This window comes from Dermacentor silvarum, chromosome 1 (assembly GCF_013339745.2).
Source record: "Dermacentor silvarum isolate Dsil-2018 chromosome 1, BIME_Dsil_1.4, whole genome shotgun sequence".
Taxonomy (NCBI): domain Eukaryota; kingdom Metazoa; phylum Arthropoda; class Arachnida; order Ixodida; family Ixodidae; genus Dermacentor; species Dermacentor silvarum.
In genome coordinates, this window is record NC_051154.1 from 359,521,847 (window position 1) to 359,542,837 (window position 20,991).

Genomic DNA, 20,991 nt, shown 5'->3' on the forward strand with positions numbered 1-20,991 from the left:
GATAGCACAAATCTAGTTCTTGAGATAGTCTACTCGAAGAGGCGGACACTACTTGCACAAAAAAGAGAAATGCAAAATCTACTAATTAACAAAAATTCACAAATTAAGTTTTTAACTAGTTACCTGATGACCCATATTGCAATTTACAAATTCTAGCCATGGAGTTCGCAACGCGGATCCACTTGGAAGAAATTTTCAGGATGGCACCAGTTTCGAAATATTAATGTCGAAACTGGTGCCGGCATTAATTCAACTCTCCCCAACCACAGAAACGCCGATGCATTTCTCCTCAAAGTTCAGGAATCAATATCTCGAAACTGGTGTCATCCCTAGAATTCGTTTCAAGTGAATCCGCCTTGCGAACTCCACGACTACAATTTGTAAATTGCAACATGGGCCATCAGGTAATTAGTTAAAAACTTAATTAGTAAATTTTTGTTATTTATTCGATTATGCATTCCAATTTCTTGTGCAAGTAATGTCCGCCTCTTCGAGTAGACCAGCTCATGAACTAGAATTATGCTATCTGCCGCAGGCAACATTTAGGAATTTTTGAAATTGTTCGCTGAAACACCCTGTATATAGGGTGTACAGACCTGAGTGCGCTGTTTTTTTAAAGACTCATTCACATCGGCGACTGACAGTGGTCGCGCGACCAAGTTAGTCGCAAAGCGACCAGTCGCAAATGGTCGCTTTTCTCGAAAAGCGACTACTTTGGGCCAATCGCTGTCCGCTCGATTTTTCAGTCGCGCGACCGTGGTCGCAAAGTTGCTGAACCAATCCGCGCCGCACCGAAAGTGATTTTATGTGTTTTTATCCGGTGTCCTCCACGCCAAATGCAATGTCCAAGCCAACATACTGACTACAAGCCGGTAATTGGTGTCTAGCCTTGGGATGGTTGGACGCAGCAGTTGCAGCGTGTAGAATGTACGCGGTCTTATTCGCTGGAAGCTAAACGGCAGCAAAAGAAAGCTAAACACAAACCCTTTTTCCAGCTGCCGTTCGTTGGATGAGCACGCCACCCAAAGATGAACAGCGGGTGAACAGCTTCGCTTTAATATTATGCACCGAATCCCACGCAACGTGAACTATAAAACAACTTGCTCTCGATAATGCTCGTTGTCATGCGCACAAAGTTCGGGCAGGAGGCGGCTTACGTGGCCGGCCACTTCAAGCGAGCGGAGGCACGGGCGCACCCACCAGCGTCGCGTTTTCTTCGGAGGCTTCCGCGCTGCCCCAGATGACACCACGGCAGAGCATATCAGCACAGGGACGACGTCTTCCTGTTCCCTCGAATCAAAATCCAGCCATCGCTCGATTAAAAATCCATGGCTGTTGCCGGAACGCGAAGCGCGCGAACTAACAGTGCGGCCGATGAAGACACGCAGAGTTCCGTCTGCCGTCGCGGAGCTTTGGAGTTTGTTGTCGCTGACTTCTGCACTTGCACGTCGCCTTTTTTATTATTTTTACAGACTCCTTAGACATTTGGCATTAATAAGAACTCTTCGAGCGCGCAGCCTTCCGCGTCGGATTTAGTAAAGCAGTGCACTTGTTTACATCCACATCTATAGCCACAGATCGTTGTTAGCGTCAAATAGTGGGGAAAAGGTGCATCGCTGATATGAAATAATGTCTAAACGTAGAATAAAACATACATATCTGTGCATATGAGCCACGTTGTTCCAACGTGAGAAGAGTCAGTATGAACGGCTGAGCTACTTAAATAACGGCGACTGTGATCCAGTTACATATATCGGGCTGTTCATTTATTACTGATTCTCGTTTCTCTTTAACTTCATCATACTTACAGTTTGCCCGTGTCAAAAAGCATTATTAGAGAAAACTGTGCTCGCCTAAGCGCTCATTTAAGGGCCCGCGAAAACCCGGATGCCATCGCTGACACCGTTGGTATATAACTGAGCGAGGCGGTTGTTTATGCTGCTGTACCGAATGTACCGTCTCTTGCTTCGCGTTTGACGCATAGGTAAACAGTACATCTCAGGAATTAAGAAATGTATCAGCATGACAACGCGTACAGACCCATCCGTCTATGTTGCGAATGCGAGCGGCAGCATACGTGAACGGTGACGCATATACAGATGTTGGCACAGCGGTTGGGCAGAGCGCTCTGTTCACGCTTGCAGCCTACCATATCCGCTGGCATGACGCGAGCACTTGCCCTTGCTGCTTGCTACGCGTGCTTATGGCACGTTTCCCAGAAACCACGCGTTATCGCAGTATAATGTGAAAAGTAGAGATGCGTTCAAGCACGACCGGTGTTTGTACCCAGGCCGGAGAGACGGCACCGTGGAGCGGACAACTACAAGAGTACGGCGAGTACGTAGTCGCTAGCTATCCCAGCATTTGCCCGTCGGTGAACCCACTCTTCTCCAACCTTCGGTGCCTGCGGACCGTCCTGGGCCATCACCTGGTGGACTACAAGCCCTGCACTGTCAACGCGGCCGGCGGCTGCTTTCTTTTTGCTTAGTTTTCACTATGGAACAAATTCAGTTGGGTCATCAACAACAATCCACACAAAGTAAGCTTGTCCAACTGCAAAACGAGCACTCGTTCTTGCTGGGCCAATGGCTGCTCATGGAACAATGCTGCGAGTCCCGCACGTCACAAGAGCAGTTACTGGCTACGCCTCAGCCGTAACCTGAGACACGTCAAGCTCTGTTACCACCTGCTGGACGACTACCCGCCCAGGAATGTGATGCACGCAGACTCAGTCGCGGACTCTGAGGCAACGTCAATCTCTTGAGTCTCGCAGCCCGGATGGGCAGAGTGACCGACTGCAACGTGCACGTCCCGCTGTCCACCATTTCCGCCAGCCGTCTGCCTTCGGGACGTGTTGCTAACCTTCGCCATGGAGACGGCGCAGGCCGTGACGCTGTTCAGAGTGATCGGGAGAATCGGCGCCCTCTGCTCCCTCATCTGCGGCGGCTGGACATTCCATTACTAAACAGCTACCGCTTGTAGTGACATGCTGGCCTCGACCCTCATCCATGTCACGTTCGGCGTGGTGTTGCCTGAATCCGCAGTCATGTCGATGATGGAGATGTGGTGAAAACTGGACACTGTCTGTCGAGCGACGAAGACTACATGCACTGGGACGACGAACAACATGTATTCGATATGCGTGACGCACTGCAAAGTAACTTTTCGCTGCTACAGCACGCGAGGCGCTTTGCCGTGCCTCCTAGCTCTAACTCCAAGACGGTGGCTGGGGCGTTCGACAAGGCGCACGAGTGGCAGGTTTTGACTATCGTCTTCGCTGGCGGGTCTGGCCAAGGTAGAAGCGCCCAATGCAATCCCTCGCCAATGAAGACACATTGACACAAACTTATCGGTCTTTGCTGGTGTCGGTAGGGACAGAGAGGAGTGCTGCCAGGACCTAGCAGAAGGCGACTCCCCTCGACAGATGGATGAAATTATTTCCACGTTTGGGGGAAGTTAATGTGGCACTTGAACATCGAAGACATACTGTACATGGCTGGCCTACAATGTGCGCTTGTTCGTGGTCAATTGCCTGAAAATCAAATCTATCCGTTACGTAAGACAATGAATGGCTCATACCCCTTAAGCAATTGCTCATACTCCCGTGAACGCGGCATCCCCATTACGACGACAGAAGAGAAGCGAAATTCTGCGCTGGAATGATGAGCGGCAACGCAGCCAGCTTCGGAAGAGGACGACAACAATGGACGCGAGAGCAGTGGCACGAGCGCGTGCCGGGCACGAGCACCAGCGCAAGCCGTGGGGCGCCAACGAGCAGCTGCGGAAGAAGAAGACGACGCTCGGGCCAACGTGATGATGATATTTTTCTTTAAACAGGCGATTTCGCCTAGCCATGCATGATTTCGCCGCTGAATCGTATTCCCTAAAGGGCTGCAGAAAATAGCGCCTCGACCACAATCTCTCTCTCATATAAAGCTTCGCTTTAAAAATTATCAACATTCACATCACGCATAATTACGAACAGAACAATAAACAGGGACGGAAAAAGAGAGCAGATCCCACGCCCTGTGGGAATCGATGTTATGCGAAGCAGTGTGCGGGGAGCGTACCAAGTTAGCGAATCGACCATGAGAGCACCAAGACGTAGGCGGCTTTTTCATGACCTCCATGAAACGCATGTCATGACATTCAAGTCACAACCTATAATTTATGTCTGAACACATTTCAGTGGTTTTCGAGTGTAACGAACATAGTGTTTTTTCGCTGATTCGTTGTCATTTTTGCTGAGTCATGGTCATGACTATGGCTTCTCGATTATCGTTTAATGTTTCCTTCACTTAGTACCCACGTCCGAACCCATTCAGTGGTTTTTGAGTGTTAAACTTTTTTCTCTGACTAATTGCCATTTTTTCTGAATCATGCTCATGACTATGACTTCCACCATCATCCTTTAGTGTTTCCGTCACTTACTACCCTCGTCAGAACCCATTCGAGTGGTTTTTGAGTGTTAATCATCTTTAGCTGAGTTTTTGTCATTTTTGCTGAGTCATGCTCATGACTACGACTACGACGAGACGTAGGCAGCTGACGTAGACCTCCATGGCACACATGTCGTGACATTCATGTCATGACCTATCATTTATGTTCGTCATACACTCTTGTCATAATATACCAATTTTGGTACAGACCAAGTTAACAAAACTTCCACGAGAGCACCAAGACGTAGGCGGCTATTTCATGACATACATGACATACATATAATGATATTCATGTCATGACCTATCATTCATTTTCGTCATACGCTCTTTTCATACTATGCCAATTTTGGTACATACCAAGCTAATGAAACGACCAAGAGAGCACCAAGACGTAGGCGGATAGATGGATAGATACTCTCAAAGTGGCAAATGTTCGCCAAGAAATGCTTCGCATTTAAAAGATGCGCCGCTCTTGTGTCTCGCAAGCATCTTGCGCCTTTCTCCGTACCTGTTCAATGCACTCTTGCTAATTATACAAAAGGTTGTCCACTTACCTGTCTCGCAAATAAAATTTTAATTTCGCGCGTTTTTTTAGTCCACGGCTTCACTTTTCGCTGTTCGGTTCTTCATCGTTTTTGGTTTTCTTGCGCAGAATAGGTCGACATCTTAGCCATTCCCCGTGAGTGGGTATGCGCCAAAGACGTTAAAGTCATCATCATAATCATCATCAACTCAACCTCGCGTCTCGCGAAGGATTCCCGAGACAGCGTGCCACGAGCAAGGCGTGCCCACGAAATCGCGCAGATGCTCGCGTGAACCACGCGACGCTCGATCCAGCTCGGTTCCAGAGATTTCACCCAGCACTGCGTCCAAACCTAGAGGCGGCCCATGCTACACGGTGCTTGATGCCGATGGACCTGACACGACAGCGAAGCTCCAAAGAATGCGTAAGGCCCTTCCTTCACCCTCTGCTTCGTCGCTAAATGCGCCACAGAAAATCTGTCACACGCAGTCGTGGCTTGGTAGCTTTATCGCGCTCTCCTTCTCAGCACGAGGTCGCGGGGAGGTAGCCGCATTAAAATGGTAGCCGCGTTACCATCGTCCTAGGTGCGGAAGACATTGTGGCAGAAATGCAAGTGCCAGCAAGAGAGAAAAATCGGAACTCCGTTTCTATGTAACTATACATGATTTAGTACTATCTGCAGTCGTTGCGTAACCGGCCTTTAGGCATGCTGTCGACCCGCATTCACGTTGCGGTGCATGCATTAGGCTACTGTTAAAATGCATGTGGAGCTAGAAACGCAATAACGTAGCCTAGTAGCTTTCGATGTGTTCGCGTTTGAATTTATACTGTTCGTACCTCATAATATAGCCACGTCGGAACCGAAGAACGTATCACGTCACAGCAAGACATGGGAAAACAAAACTATACTGCTTCTAGTCATTTCTTTGTATTTTTTTGCGATAGCAATTATATGGACATTCAAAAGCAGATTTCTGCCGTCGCCGTCGCCGTCGCCGTGAGGTTCCGTATGACGTCATTTGGAGATGAAAACGTCGTTGCGCGCCGAACGCTGTATATGCGAGTGAAAGGGCGCGAGGGGCGCGTCTTTCACGGGGAGTGAACGCACGCCGGAGAACAAACGCGCGTTCTGCGCCGTGCTCGCTTAAGGGCTGCAAAAGTAGGCGTCCCTTTTCTCCATTACAATCACCATATATGTAGAGCAAACGCGCCTTCTTCCGACGCGCGAGAGGCCGTGGGGGAGGGGGAGGGAAGGGAGGCGACGTTTAGCTGCGGCAGCAAGTGCCTATTTATATCAGAGGCTCCGCAACAGTCACCAACGCCGCACGCATTTTGAGCGAACGCGGGCAAAACGCCGATGGCGTCGACAACAGTTCTGCGTGTTGCCGATGCTGCTGCATGTACAAGTTTATACAGCTGATAAAGCTAATATCATTACTCCGTATAGCTCTCTACAAAGTTGCTATCGCAATTGATGCTTCGCCTTTCAGGTGAAACTGCGATAACTTTTTTTCCCACCATATACACCTGGTGTAGATGAAAATGCAACGCAGGGCCATGTATTGGTTTAGTAAAAGGTTTAAGCTACAATGTCACGCCTCTCCAATACACCAGACACATTAAGAGCTAGTAAATGTGCCGGCAGCTTTACTTTCCGCTTTTCATTCGTTGTTAAATTAGCTCATTTCATTAGAAAAATGCAGCTAAGGTTTTGCATCGGAAATGTTGCTGACATTGTTCCTGAAGAAGGTTTCTGATGCCCCTACGTGGGGTTGCGCAATTGTATGGCAGTGGAGTGCAGGCTACGAGGCCTTCTGAGGCACTCAAATCTGCCCCCGAGAAAGAGTAGACTACGCTTTGACCTTATGGGGCACACTCCACGACGTCACTTGCCTCCGCGAATATCATGCTCCTGATTAGGTGACGCCCGCGGTAGTTTACATACCGATGCCTCACTACAGTAAAATGCAAAGGGAATAAGTTCCACATTATGACGACACGAACAGCTTGCCGGCTGCCGCCAGTTTCAGTGTAGGCAAGGCATTTTACATCGAAGCTGTTTATGGCTAGTGTTCCATGCTTTTTTCGAGTACGTCAACAAATTTGCATGCGTAGAAACTCACCTCCCGAATGTGATGCAAAATCGCTTCAATCCATGTAAAAGCTTGTACGTCTCATCCCTTGGATATACATCTTCAGTAGATTGGTTATCAATAGGTACCATTTTCAAGATCAGTAGACTTCCAGGTGGATAATAAGGGTTTCGCAAGAATTTTCCATTGTGTGACCCATGTCGGCCATGTGTACGCTCGCACTGGCCTCTCTTTGTCGTCGTTCGAAGCGCTTGCGTGCCTAGTTTCCTTCCGCTCTGCCGGCGTGGCGGTCCCGTACCGCGTGTCAAGTTTCTTCCGGCTCCACGAGGGGGCCGTAGTCTTCGACGCGAATGTATGCCGCCGATCAACACAAAAGTGTGTGTGCGTGTGTATTTCTTCTGGATGACCGCCGTCACCACTCCGGAGAAATAAAATTTGCTCATATCTTTCATCTTAGTTCTGTGTCACCTCTATATGTCGTGTGCTAAACGGCTTCGCTGGTAATCCACCTTCATAGCAGTGTATTCGCACGTGATTTTTTTTTCGACAAAATTTACACGTCAACTTTCTGTAAATTTCAGAGGAATATTAGCCTTCTATTCTAATGTTACTTGCCGATATTAATCTTCAAACAGGCGGAAACCACTCAATAGGGATGTGCTATGTGAACAGAAAAATTGAGTACGGGCACATGTTTGTCTACAGGTTTGCAAGATGGGACCACAGAGCGGCCGCCTGCCAGAGCCCGGTCCGTACATGGTCGATAGCTATCCCAGCTTGTACCCGTCGGTCAACCAGCTCTTCTCCAACCTTTGCGGCATGCGGAGCATCCTGCGCCATCGCCGGGTGGACCTCGACAAGTCATGCATGGCCAGCGCAGTCCACGGCTGTTTCCATCTTGCGGAGCTGACCCGATGGAACAACTTCCTGTGGGTCATCAACATCGAGCTACGCCAAGGATGGCTGGCCCTAGCTTGCATGTGCGGACGCGTGGTTCCTTTCGCCTCCAACTTGCAGCGCAGGCGCTCGTTCATTCTGGTTCACTGGCCGGAGATGCAGCAACGCTCCACCGAGTTCGCGGAGCTGCGCGAGTCACGCAGGCGACCAAACCAGTTCTGGGATGGACTGAGCGTGAGCCGCAACCTGAGGCACGCCAGGCTCTGCTACCACATGCTGGACTACGCGCCCAGGGACCTGATGGACGCACACTCTTCCACAGTTACCACGCTCGACACGCTGGAGATCGTGAGCGTGCGTTTCTCGAGCGTGGGCTTGAGCCTGCTGTGCGAGCTGCGCGATAGGTGCGAGGCCATGAGCAAGGCTGTCTTCCTCGAGAACTAGATCGACGTGCTTGGGTCTCAGGCGCTGCTGCGATGATGCGCCGTGCTCCGATGCAGCACCAGACCCACGTCGGCGAGTCGTTCGCGACTGTTGACTCCTGCTGCGTGCTGGCCGGCCTGGTGTCCTGAAGCGCTGTCATCGTGGACCTCGTCGTCAGCCGTTGTGCGACACGAACGTACGGGACGCGGTACGGTTTCGCGGCGTTCTCCGCCCTAGGCGCCGATCGGCGCGCGACGCTCCAGGTGGTCCAGAAGTGTAACTTTCATGTGAAGGCGGTACACCCAGAGCACCCAGCGAATCGCTCAGTGCCCTGGCGCGTTTCACTGCTCTTCCACCTCAGCGCGAGATTGTCGTGAATTTCAGTGCATATTAAAGCGATAGCATTCCTTAACTTTTGTGGCCGCTTTTCATTATTGAATGGTGTCGCATAATAAACAATGGGACATACACATTGACCCAGGTGGTCTACTAATTTGGGCAGTTACGTTTGTGTTGGCTGCTGTGTTCCCGAGCATAGTACCTGTGCCACTAGGTACCTGTGCCAGAATCGGACATGAAAGCAACAAAAACGCGTAATTAACTCCAATTGACTGATTTTTTTATTCGGTAACGCTCACTGCAGTTGAATTACTTTTTATAGTTACCAATTAGATGTAACGAGTTATTCACGAGACAAGCTTATAGGCGACGCAGCTTTCAGCGCAGCGAATTTGGCGGAAACTTCATTAGAAGACGCGTGGTCGGTTGCATGCAGAAGCTTCAAGGACGTTCTTGTTCAGACCGGCTGACCCGGGACATCAGTATTTCTTTCCTCGTTAAGAAGCTCCACTACATGTTGGCCTACGATTCGCACCATCCTTTTTTGGCTCGATTGCGACGGCAACACCGGACGATAATGTCAGTAAATTGCCTAAGACGATGTTTCCCCTCTTCATTTGCCCTATGGGGATAACTATCTCTGATCGCCAGCAACAATGTAGGGCTGTGCTTCATAGAGCACGCGACTCGGACGCGAGCTATGGAGCATTGAGTAACAACAATATTATGCGGAAAATATTCGTACCCATCACAACATCGCCCTTTTCTCCAGCGCACAAGTGAGTGAGTTTTTATTGTCGCTTCTGGCTTGCTGAATTAAAAAACGAGGAAAGATAGCCGACAAAAATTTCGGTTGTTAGAGGAGATAAACGACTTGTGACGGGCTGCAGAGAAAACACTAAATTATCCAGGACACCTCGCTCAATTTGCTATGTTTGTGCAATCTTTATAAAAGTTGAAGAGCGATTAACGTAAATGAAATCGATCACATTTCAGTAACTGCTCGATTACTTTAGTGCACCAGTAATTGGTCGCAGTAATTCTTTGCAATTGTAATGTAGTAGTTCGAGATTCAGTGAAGCCACTCCTAGCGCGCGCAGGAGGCAAATGCCGCGCGGTGTTTCTTAGCTTTTTTTATCTACTGATCACGAGCTACATGCGGATATTGTTCGCAAGCGCTGAGCAAAATGGCACTTTTCAATGCAAGACATGCTCGAACCATTAGCGTAGCCGAAAATTTTTATTTTATATGACAATACACAGTGGTCAAATCTAAGCTTTACGGAATTTTAAGAAATCTCCTGTGGCAGGTATCTTAATTGTTATCATTCAGCTGGATTATTCGATTAGGCGGACATTAGTAGCAGGGGATATCGAAACACATATTCAACTTATTAAAAAAATTCACTATGTTGTCAGTTACTTTACAACACATGTTCCAATTTAGGAATTGTAGGAAGTGAGTCAGCAAGACGCATCCAGCAAAAGCATCCAGAGCATACACGTATACACGCGCATATACAATGACACGCACGAACGTACGGCTCAAAAGTTCGCGTGCAAACGCGCAATACCTTGCAGCAAAAAGCGCTGCAATGTTTTTCAGCATGCAGATGACGTTTTCTCGCCGAGGCCGGAAGGCAAGAAATGTTTTGAAGGGTGCTTCAAGAAAACTTCACACACGTGAGGTGGCCAATTATGTGAGCGCATACTGGCTGCCGAAACCAGCCGATTAATGATCATCGCCAAGACAACTATCGTGCCTTCAGCTATGTCAGTGGCCTTTAACAGAGTGTCAATTATTACTAACCGTCGTTCACAGCAGCTGCACATTTTCGATATATATGGTGCATACACGTAGATTTACACGCATTTCAAATGTTCACATGCGCACATTTTATGCAACGCTCATTTTTTACGATTCATTCATGCCGCATACTTAACTGCTGTTTCGAAGCGCAGGAAATCTGCAAGTAGAAAAATACGCAAGATGAAGAAGCTTCTATATCAAATTTATTTCGTACAAGGGAATTGATGACCAATGGCAGCTGGCAGCAGGGCAAGAGTGCTGGTTCGTCAAGCATTGGGGGGCCGAATTCAAAGCAACTGGAAAGGCAGCAAGCTATTAAGTGAAACAGCAGGTTATTTTTATAGCACTAATCACAACAAGATGGCAAACTTGCAAAGAAATTATTCACACATTACAGACTCTAATATGACAACACATTTCTCTTAATATGTTGATACTACTCAGAGCAGAAGAACCAGTAGTTGAAGACACTGTTTCAAATCAATCAAATCATTAAAGCAGGCTTTGGCCACAAAGCTTTGTGATCTATCGCGTCAGAGGCAAGGAAACCTTACGCCAATCAACAGTGCATTTAGTCCACTCCCACCCACAGAAAAATCATTCACCAAAGCATTACGTACCTTTCCAGGAAGTTTGATTGAACGACAAGTATTTGTTCCACTGGCTGATACTTAAGCTCACAAGCTAGCATACATAATATTCATGCTTACGTTCTATGGCAGCAATTAGTTAACAAAATAAATAAACCTACACAAGACAATAACTTAAGACAACAATCAACTTTACTGTTCTCAAAATTTCACACAATAAAGGAAAATGTCACATTTATATCAGCTACCACACTAAATATGTCTGTGCCAGCTTTGCACCCGTTTTGTCCTTGCACTAGTAGTGCAGATGACAACCGTCTGCATGTCTGTACATGACCCTCCATCCCGACATGAGAATGCCGGTCATTAAGGTCAATTTACTACAACACAGCGCTCATTAAACATACAAGCAGAATTTTACATTCCTCATTTCGAATAAGGCCGATCGAACAAGCAAGATATTGCGGGCGGTAAATGCTGAAGCTATCACAGTTGTCTCATAAGCGGGAGCGAACGAGTTTTTCGCTTACTAGAAAACAATAAACACTAGCACGTACATCATCCAACGTTACATAGTCAATTAGACAATTAGAACGGCGAACGTCGGAAAAAATTATAATGAAAAAACAGAGTAGAGAAAACGCAGGCTGCAGTGGGCAAATTGTAGCTGTTAGTATTCAATGTGTCGAACAGACTGTTCCAGACCCACATAGTCACAACAATCATACAAGCAACACAGCGAATTGGGCGAGTTGGTAGGTTAACATGGTTACCATTTTTGGCGCATATGCGCAGAGCTACACACATGTGTTGTTCATTCTTTGTCCGGCGTCTCGGTCGCGCGGCACATATAGGCCAAAAATCTTACACGTGAACAATCTCGCATGCCAGGCGTACGCATCTCAGCGTTAACAGGGATGTTCCTCGCGATAAATGTTGCTTTATGCGTAAACAAGGTGAACTCACCTCGCATATCCCGGTCACTTTGGGAGCCGTTCGGTCTCGGCCCTTACGTATATGGTAACCGTATCAGCCGCCGGCGCACGTCTGTCCGCCCACACGGCACCGCGTAAGAAGCTTTCCGTGCGGTTTGTGCAGTTGGGTGCGCTGCACCCCATCATACTGGAATACAAGTGTCAACATGATGTGTTTCATATCACTTCACCAAGGTCCTTGACCTAATATCGTCGAATACCGTACCTGCAACCAAGAGCCGCCGAATAAAACCCACGCCGCACGCTCGACGATCCGCTGATTGCAATGACGATGGCACCGACGGAAACGCGTCGAGTCGCCGTCGCGCCCGTAAAGTTGGCTTCGCAGCGCCGCCGTTAAACATTTGACGTCATGTTGCGCCACGTGATGGCGCTCGGCGAATAGCGGCTCGAGCGGTGCCGGAAAAGTTATGCGCAACTCTGCTCCCGTTGGGAGCATTTACACTAACTCTATTTCGCGTTAAAGACAATGGCAGGTGTTGCTTTAGGCAATGTATATGCGCCTGGGTTAAAGAATCTATGCGCTCGTGCATGAATTAAATGCGTTTGGAGGAACATGCAGGTGTATTATAATGTCTACGATCACCCTTGTAATTTCATTTTGTCCTCTTGAGTGAATCCAGCTGTAAGTTTTTCAGTCACACCATCCGAACAGGCCCACGCAACCGGTGCTCCCGATTTCGACTATAGCATACGGCATTTATTTATTTATTTATTTATTTATTTATTTATTTATTTATTTATTTATTTATTTATTTATTTATTTATTTATTTATTTATTTATTTATTTATTTATTTGTTTATTTATTTATTTATTATATTGTGCATACTGCTGCCCTATCTGGCTAGGTTGGTGCTCACCTGATAAGAAAAACCGTAGTACAATAGCTGGAATTTTGGCATGATAGAATTAGTGTGCTTTCATTTGAAGCTGGAGCAGAGTGAAAGACGCGGTCGGAGAAGACGGAGGCGCAAAAAAGAAAACGCAAATCTTTGTCTCGCCTTTGTTTTGTCTGCGTTCGAGACTTTCATGTCGTTCCTGCTCCGACATACGTATCTTTCCATGTAATATCCTGTATAATAATTAAACAGAGGTGCTTTATATTATCCTAACGACCTCCACAAAGGCCAACATATGCGCACAAATAAGATTAGGCAATGCACTCTGTCAGTTTCTTTCTCGTTACTGGAAATAAAGTCGCACAGTGGGGACACCACGTAAGGACCATCTCAAAGTGGAGGAGAAGGCGACATGAGGACGTAGGTCGCAGCATCAGGTTGCAGGCGAACAAATTCAGCAGAACGAAGTCGGGACTTGTGGTCTTCGGTCGGGTCGGCAAAGTAATGGGGCAGTTCAAGGCGAAGGGTGCCGGTTGCACAGTCATTAAGTGCTAAATGAGCAGTCAGGAAGTCGATTCCAAGAATCACTTCGTGGGGACACTCGGCCTGTACAGTGAACAGGACTAACACTGGACGACCGGCAATCGTAACACGGGCGGCGCACATTCCCATCACGGCATTTGTACTGCCATTAGCCACTCGGACGGCCGGCGACTCGGCAGGTGTTAGGACTTTTCGGAGACGGCTACGAAGATCTGATCGCATAACCGACACCTGAGCGCCAGTATCGATGAGGGCTTGAACGGGTACAACATCAACAAAAATTTCAACAAGGTTCGGTCGAGCAGAAGGGGTCAGCAGAGGTTTTGCAGTACGAGTCGTCAACGCAGCCTCACCTCCGGGGGCTGTATTTGGTTTCCCGAGAAGCGGCCCGCGTAGGACGGGGACGAGGGATGTCGAGGTATAGGCGAGCGGGACAGACGGCGTTGCGCGAGGGCGAGCGGCTAGTGGTGTTTCCCCGAGAGCGAAGGCCGCCATGGTATGGTTCAGAAAGGGGCGACAGAGACCGAGGGTCTCGGTCGAAGCGGTCATCCGCGTACGGTCGAGGCGAGGAGTACCAGCGGCTACTACGGCAGTGGCGGGAGATGTGACCGACCCGGGAGCAAGCAAAGCAAATTGCCCTGTCATCCGGGGTTCGCCACTCCGAGGGGTTCCGATATCGATTCGGGAACGACTGGTGAGGTGCAGCAGAGGCAATGACAGGAGCGGTAGTGCTGGGACGTGGGTGGACGGCAGACTGGATATCCATGTTTGCAATTTCTTGGCGGACAACAGCTTCAATGAGCGAGATGGTCATGTTGTGCGTATGGGGACAGTGAGAACTTGGAGCCATAGCCTCAAGTTCGCGGTGGATGACCTGTGTCAAGCTTGGCGTGGCAGGCGGATGTGATGCCGGAGGGTCGTTGCAGGAGGAAGTGGCAGCCGTATTGGGAAGTCGGTCGAAGCGTTGTACGATGCGTTTGCTCTTCGCTTGCTCAAAATTCCGGCATTCCTTTATGATGTATTCAACCGTTGAGCAGTTCCTGCAAAGCAGGAGGTTGAAAGCATCGTCCTCGATGCCCTTCAAGATGTGTCCAACCTTATCGGCCTCCAGCATGTCCGCGTCCGCTTTACGGCAGAGAGCCAGAACGTCTTGAATATACGTGACGTACGATTCGGTTGGTGTCTGGACACGAGACGCTAGCTCTTGCTCGGCCTCCATTTGACGTCCCACAGGTCTTCCGAAAAGATCCCGTAGCTTTTACTTGCAGGAGTCCCAGCTTGTAATTTCGGTTTCATGCGTCTGGAACCATACCTTCGCGGTTCCTCCCAAGTAAAAAATCACGTTGGCCAGTAAATGTGTGGCATTCCACTTTATGTGCTTACCGACGCGCTCATACGACGTCAGCCAGTCTTCGACGTCGACCTTGCCGGTGCCAGTGAAGATTCCCGGGTGACGTAGCTGGGTTAGTACCACTTCCGCCGGTGTCTGAGCGGTGGAGGCAGCGTCAGCGACGGAGGCAGCGTCAGTAGCCATAACAGCGGAACCGATGTGACGCCCGCTGCGAAGATCCAGGGCCGGCTTGTGGCGATATTACCCCGCACTTCCGCCAAAATGTTACGGGGAGAAAATATATGTATTTACAATATATATACAGTTAGAGGGTTGTAGCTCTGTGGCCAGGGTGACACCATTATGATGATTATGATGATGCCTCAACACTTGGCACAACCCACTAAGGGGGATAGGCCACGAACCGGGTGGTATTATGATAGAAATTTAAGATAAATTAATTTTTAAATACTTAAGTATAAGAATAAAAATAAATGACTAATTGAAAACGAGAAATAAAGCATTAATAAAAGAATTAAGTAGTCTATTCTAAGTTAGTCAGCCTTGCCTGAATAGGAATTGTAATATGAATTTAATAATAAATTAAATACAGCAAAGGAAATACGTAGATTTTGAATGATAATAATAACAATATAATTGTGGTTTTGTGACTTTACTTTTTGAATTTGCTAAAGCTATAATTTATTGAACGATAAATAAAGCAATCACGTAACAATGGGAAAATATTATTAAGGCAATCTTTTTGTGGCACATAGAAAGTTATAAATGGCTCGGCAAACATTCCCGTGGGCATATCCTAACACCGTGGCTCCAAGTGAGAGTAAAACTGAACTGCTTAACGGCAGTCCTAGATTACGAAGTCGGATTTCTAAACATCGTTGTCAATGATTAGAAAACCGCCGACAGGATAATAAAAAGTGATCGACAGATTCTGGTTCATTGCAGAGGTAGCATAATGGTGATGCCGCCAGACCACATCTGTGCAAGTAAAAATTTAGTTGTGGAATACGGCAACGCAGTCTTGTAGATGTTACTTCGAATTGCCGGTTGGGACACCACTGTCGATTCCAAGAATAATTTAGATGTATAAAGTCTGTTGATTTTGCTAGTGCGAGGCTTTTCTTGTCTTCAGTGAAAGAAAACTGCCTATATCTAGCTGCAGTGATATACGCAGTTGCCGGCAGCACAGATATCGCCGTACCCTTTAAAGAAGCCCGTGCTAAAGAATCAGCTATTTCATTAAGTTGGATGTCTCGGTGGCCTGGTACCCATACTAAATGAACTAACTTTAAGTGGGGAGGAGCTAATGTATAAAACGTGTTTAAAGCTGTCAAATTTGTAGATGCGTTAAGCGCGCTGCATACAGAAAGTGAATCTATGACAATGATAACTTTTGTAACATGTAGCGGTAACTTTCGCAATGCAAGAATTATTGCCAGAAGTTCGGCCTGAAAAACTGATGTGTAATCTTGCAGGCGAAGTGAAAAAGACCAATCGAGGGATGGTGAGTATATTCCCACGCCTGCCTTCTCTTCACACGAGGAAGCATCAGTCGCTATTACATTTATTGGGAAATAGGACAAATAATCTCGCAAAAGGGCATTCAAATATGTTGGTGGCAGCAGTTTTGCGTTATTGGGGAAAATATCCGCAAATTCTATATTAAAGGACAATGTGGACCTATCAAACGGAATGATTTCCCTAATATGAACATTTAAAGGTTCTAATTGTGCCTGCACAAATACAACCAGTGGGGTATGTAACCGAGGCCACGTGATCTCAAAAAATGAATTTGGTTCACTAATAAATATATATTCTGTACGTCTAAGAGGCGATTCATAAGCCCTTAAGTAGGTTTGAACCGTAAGCATACAGAATCTCGTGTGAAGATAAGGTAAGCGCGCTTCCTGGTATAACACATTATTAGCAACGAATTTAGACAGGCCTAAACATATTCGAAGAGCTTCTCTCTCTAAAAGAACAAGTGGTCTTATTTTATATTTTGCACCTCCGGAAAACAAAACACGGTAGATGGTAATTAATGTGTCACTTCGCATACCAGAACGCCGGTTACTGAATCTACGTAATAAACCTACAGCTCGTGACCCTTTCGTTGCAATATTTTCTATGTGAGAACGGCAGCTAAGTTTTTCATCATATGTGATACCCGGGTACTTAAGCGACTCTACTTGTGGAATTGTTCTCTGATCATATACTAATGATAAATGTATCGGCCCGGAAAGCGGAAAGACAAGGACTGCACTTTTTTACGTTTAGAGACAGGTGAAGAGTATGAAGCCACGTCTCTAGCATACTGAGGTATGTTTGCAAGGACAGGTAAAGGGAATTGATGTCTCTTGCTGTCGCGAAAAATACGATGTCGTCTGCATAGACATAGAGATGAACTTGCCCGGCTCAGTGGAATTGAACTGATCAAAAGGTTAAATAGGACAGTAGACAGAACAGCCCCCTGGGCACCCCTCTTGTGTGATCGAATTTTGTTGAAGAAACGCCGTTTTGAAAACAATAAAATTTTCTATTTCTTAAAACTGCAAAAATCCATGTCGGTATATATCTCGGAAAATTGTAGGACTGTAATCTGTCCAGTAGTAGTGGGTACTCGACACGGTCATAAGCTTTCGCCACGTCAAGAGTCACTAAAGCACTCAATTCTTTTCTATTTCTAGCAAGTTGGATACGGCTTTCCGAGTCTACATGCGGACACCAAATAGAGAGACCAGGCCGGAAACCTATATGACTTGGGCTCAGTAACGAATTTTTAGATATATGATCTATCATGCGATCATATAGAACTCTTTCAATAAGTTTTACCATATTTGAGGTACGAGAAATAGGTCGAATATTGTCAAGATTGTAGCCAGCTCCTTGTTTTTTAAGTAGCGGAATTATTTTGGCTGTCCTCCATTCTTGAGGAATCCAAGCATTTTTTAAGAATAATTCACGGTGTTTAGAAGTTCCTCAGGAGGCATTGCGAACAAAATTTTTAGCATGGCATTGGAAACGCCATTAGGACCTGGTGCTGAGGCAGGCAAAGATCTAACGATATTGGAAATCTCCGACACTGTGACTTCCACAAAGTCATTCGCGATGGGAGGTCTTAATTGTCGATTCGGCAAACGTGATGTTAAGCGTTGAGCTAATCCCTTTCCTATGAATTCTAATGAAGCAGATATCTCGCGTGGTGAAAGAATTATCGATTATAGTATTCGCTAATGTCGGTATGAACTTTCTATACCGAAGGAATCTGAACAGTGCTTTTTTGTTGTTAGGCTTAGAGAGGAATTCATGATGTTTTTTATCATATTCGTCTTTGGCATTCGATACAGTTCTCTTGAATGTGGCAGCTGCAAGCTTATAATGACTCCAGTTACTCGGAGACTGATTGTTAAGTAGTTTTTTCCAAGCGGCTTTTCGTCTTCTATAATCCTGCGTGCACTCCGATTTCCACCAAGGAGAGTGAGTACGTTTATCTTTGTTAATAGTGAACTGAGATCTTTTATATGAACTTTTTAATACCGCGCAAAGACTCATGGCTTTGATGTCATCCGGCACCGTTATCTGGGAGTTGAGGGTCGCTTTTAATACACTCTGAAATTTCTGGTAATTGACAAAAATTCGCGCCGGAGACTAAAGAAGTAAGAGGGCACAGAATATAAATCTAATGGCTAGATGGTCACTGTTTGAAGCAGAGTCGACTGTAGACCAGGAAGTGACGCACATCCCCTAACTGGCAAATGTTAGATCCAATGCTGATTTATAACGGCCTTGAATAAACGTAACTGTTTTCGTGTTTAAGCAACAAAAATTTTGATTAATTGCCCAGTCCCATAATCTTTTTCCACATGAGTGTGTTCGGAAACCCCAAGCCATATGGTGTGAATTAAAGTCTCCCGCTATCACAATTTCTTTCATGCAAGATTTGACAACGGTATTAAGGTATCGAATATCTCGAACACCTGCGCGAAAATATGTATTAACTAAAGAAAACGGAGAACCACCAGGAATAATTACATCTATTGCTAGTATCTCGCACTCCGTAGACATATACTGATATGATATTGTTGCTTTGTGGCATATTTTATTTGTTATCAGGAAAGCGAGTCCTCCGCCTCTCGATGGACGGTCCAATCTAAATAAACGGTAGTTTCTTATGTGGAAATCTTGGCCATTTGATAGCCAAGTCTCCTGCAAAAGAATAATGTCGAGTGAAAATTGAGAACAAAAATGTACCATATCTGTGGCTGCAGAAATAATGGAACGGCAGTTCCACTGTAATACCTTTAGAACGCCTATGATGAATTAATGCCAACTGTAGAAATCACTTGCTCTAAGATACTGTCCTTTAAAAAATCTTTCCTCGAAAGATTGTCTTTACCGTGTTTAGCGGGTTTTGATTTATGGATAGAACTTGAAGAATTGGGGTTAGCATCGGATTTTGAAATGTTATCTTTAACAATTTTTTTGGTTTTGGAGTGCGGGACAGAGGTGGATGAATTATCATTGTGTGATCTTTTGCGTTTAAGCGTCGGAAGATCCATTTCTACGTCCTGGTTGTTTTCCGACACTGATCCAGAGAAGCATCCGTTGTCGGTATGCTGAGTTGAAGTTGCTGGTCTTGTATTTTTAGTGCTTTCTGCAATGACTGGCGAGGGATCTATAAGTCTCCCAGCGTTCGATGTAATGGGATTTGTAGGAATCTGTGAGCTAGTGTTAGGGCTGAATCACTTGTGATGTCATCACATGAGCTATAGTCTCCGATGGGTTTGATGTTAGTCGTTCCATAGCTTTTGACAGCGCTTTTTCGACAGCTATCGCAATAGCATCGTAAAGGGTTGAGTCTGCAACCATTTGTTGACGGGCTGTCACTCCTGCATATCCCTTAGATCTTCCCTGGACCTCAGCAACAGCATCACGGCGTGAGCAACGTCTCCTTTCAATTACTTCCAGAATTTGAAGTTCCTGTGTTCTCGCAGGACAGTTCGAGTAGTTAGTGGGGTGACCACCACTACAGAGACAGCATTTCTCTTCTTCGGATGAGCAATCAGTAAAATTGTGGTTGTCACCGCAATTACGGCAGCGTGGAGAAGATCTGCAGCCCCTCACGTTGTGACCGAATCGCCAACAGTTGGCGCATTGTAGAATACGTGGTGTGAGAGCTTCAACGTTATAAATTAGGGGCCCGACCTTGATTTCTGTTGGACGCATCGTCCCAGCACATGTAACTATCACTGACTCAGTTGGAATCTTCTTATTGTCAATTACTCGGCTACACCGGTAAACAGAGATGAGAACAGCCACCGAAAACATCTCTAAAATTTCTTCAGGTGTCAAACTGACGTCTACACCTCGAACAATGCCTCTAGAGCATGCAAGATGCGGTGGGACAAAACATCTCACCGGATGTGAAGCGAACGTTCAGCAATTCAGCAGTTCCTTGGCACAGTTGTGGTCTGGCGAGCAACATAATATACCTCCCCTGCCAAACTGGCGGACCTCAGTGATCTTTCGGAAGTGAGTTGACGCCTTCTACAATTCCACCTGAATCGTTTTCGGGTTCTTCATATTGATTATGCCGCCGTCGGCAGGCACCATGGCCACGGGAACGTTGCCGGTTGCACTGCGGAGGAAAAAACTCAAGCGGTAGCTCCTGGGGAGCTACCGAGGCTGACCACGGGGAAGCCCCGAGGCCACGTGATGAGACAGACATCAAGTAGGGCTGACTAACTCAAAATCACATAAGAATTATTAACACGTAGAGAAAAATAGTAACGTAATATAACAATGTGAACAAAGGAAATACCACCCGATACTTGACCCAAGCCCCCAAAGCAGGAGATGCTACTATAAACAGCGATTGAACGCAGGGGGACCGAACCCCGGAGCAAGCGTGGCGTCAAGCGTTGCGGCCTGGGTCGCAAGTGTTGTTGTTGTTGTTGCCTCAAAACATGGCTCGTACCCACGAGGGGGATTGGCCACACTGGATAAAATAAAACATACACCTAACAACGAACAAAATGGTAAAGGTGAATAATCAAAATTAAGATTGTGGCAACTCCTTAATACAGATTTTAAGATGTCCTATACATAAATTAACTAAATAAAAATTAGGAGAAAACTAACTACAAAA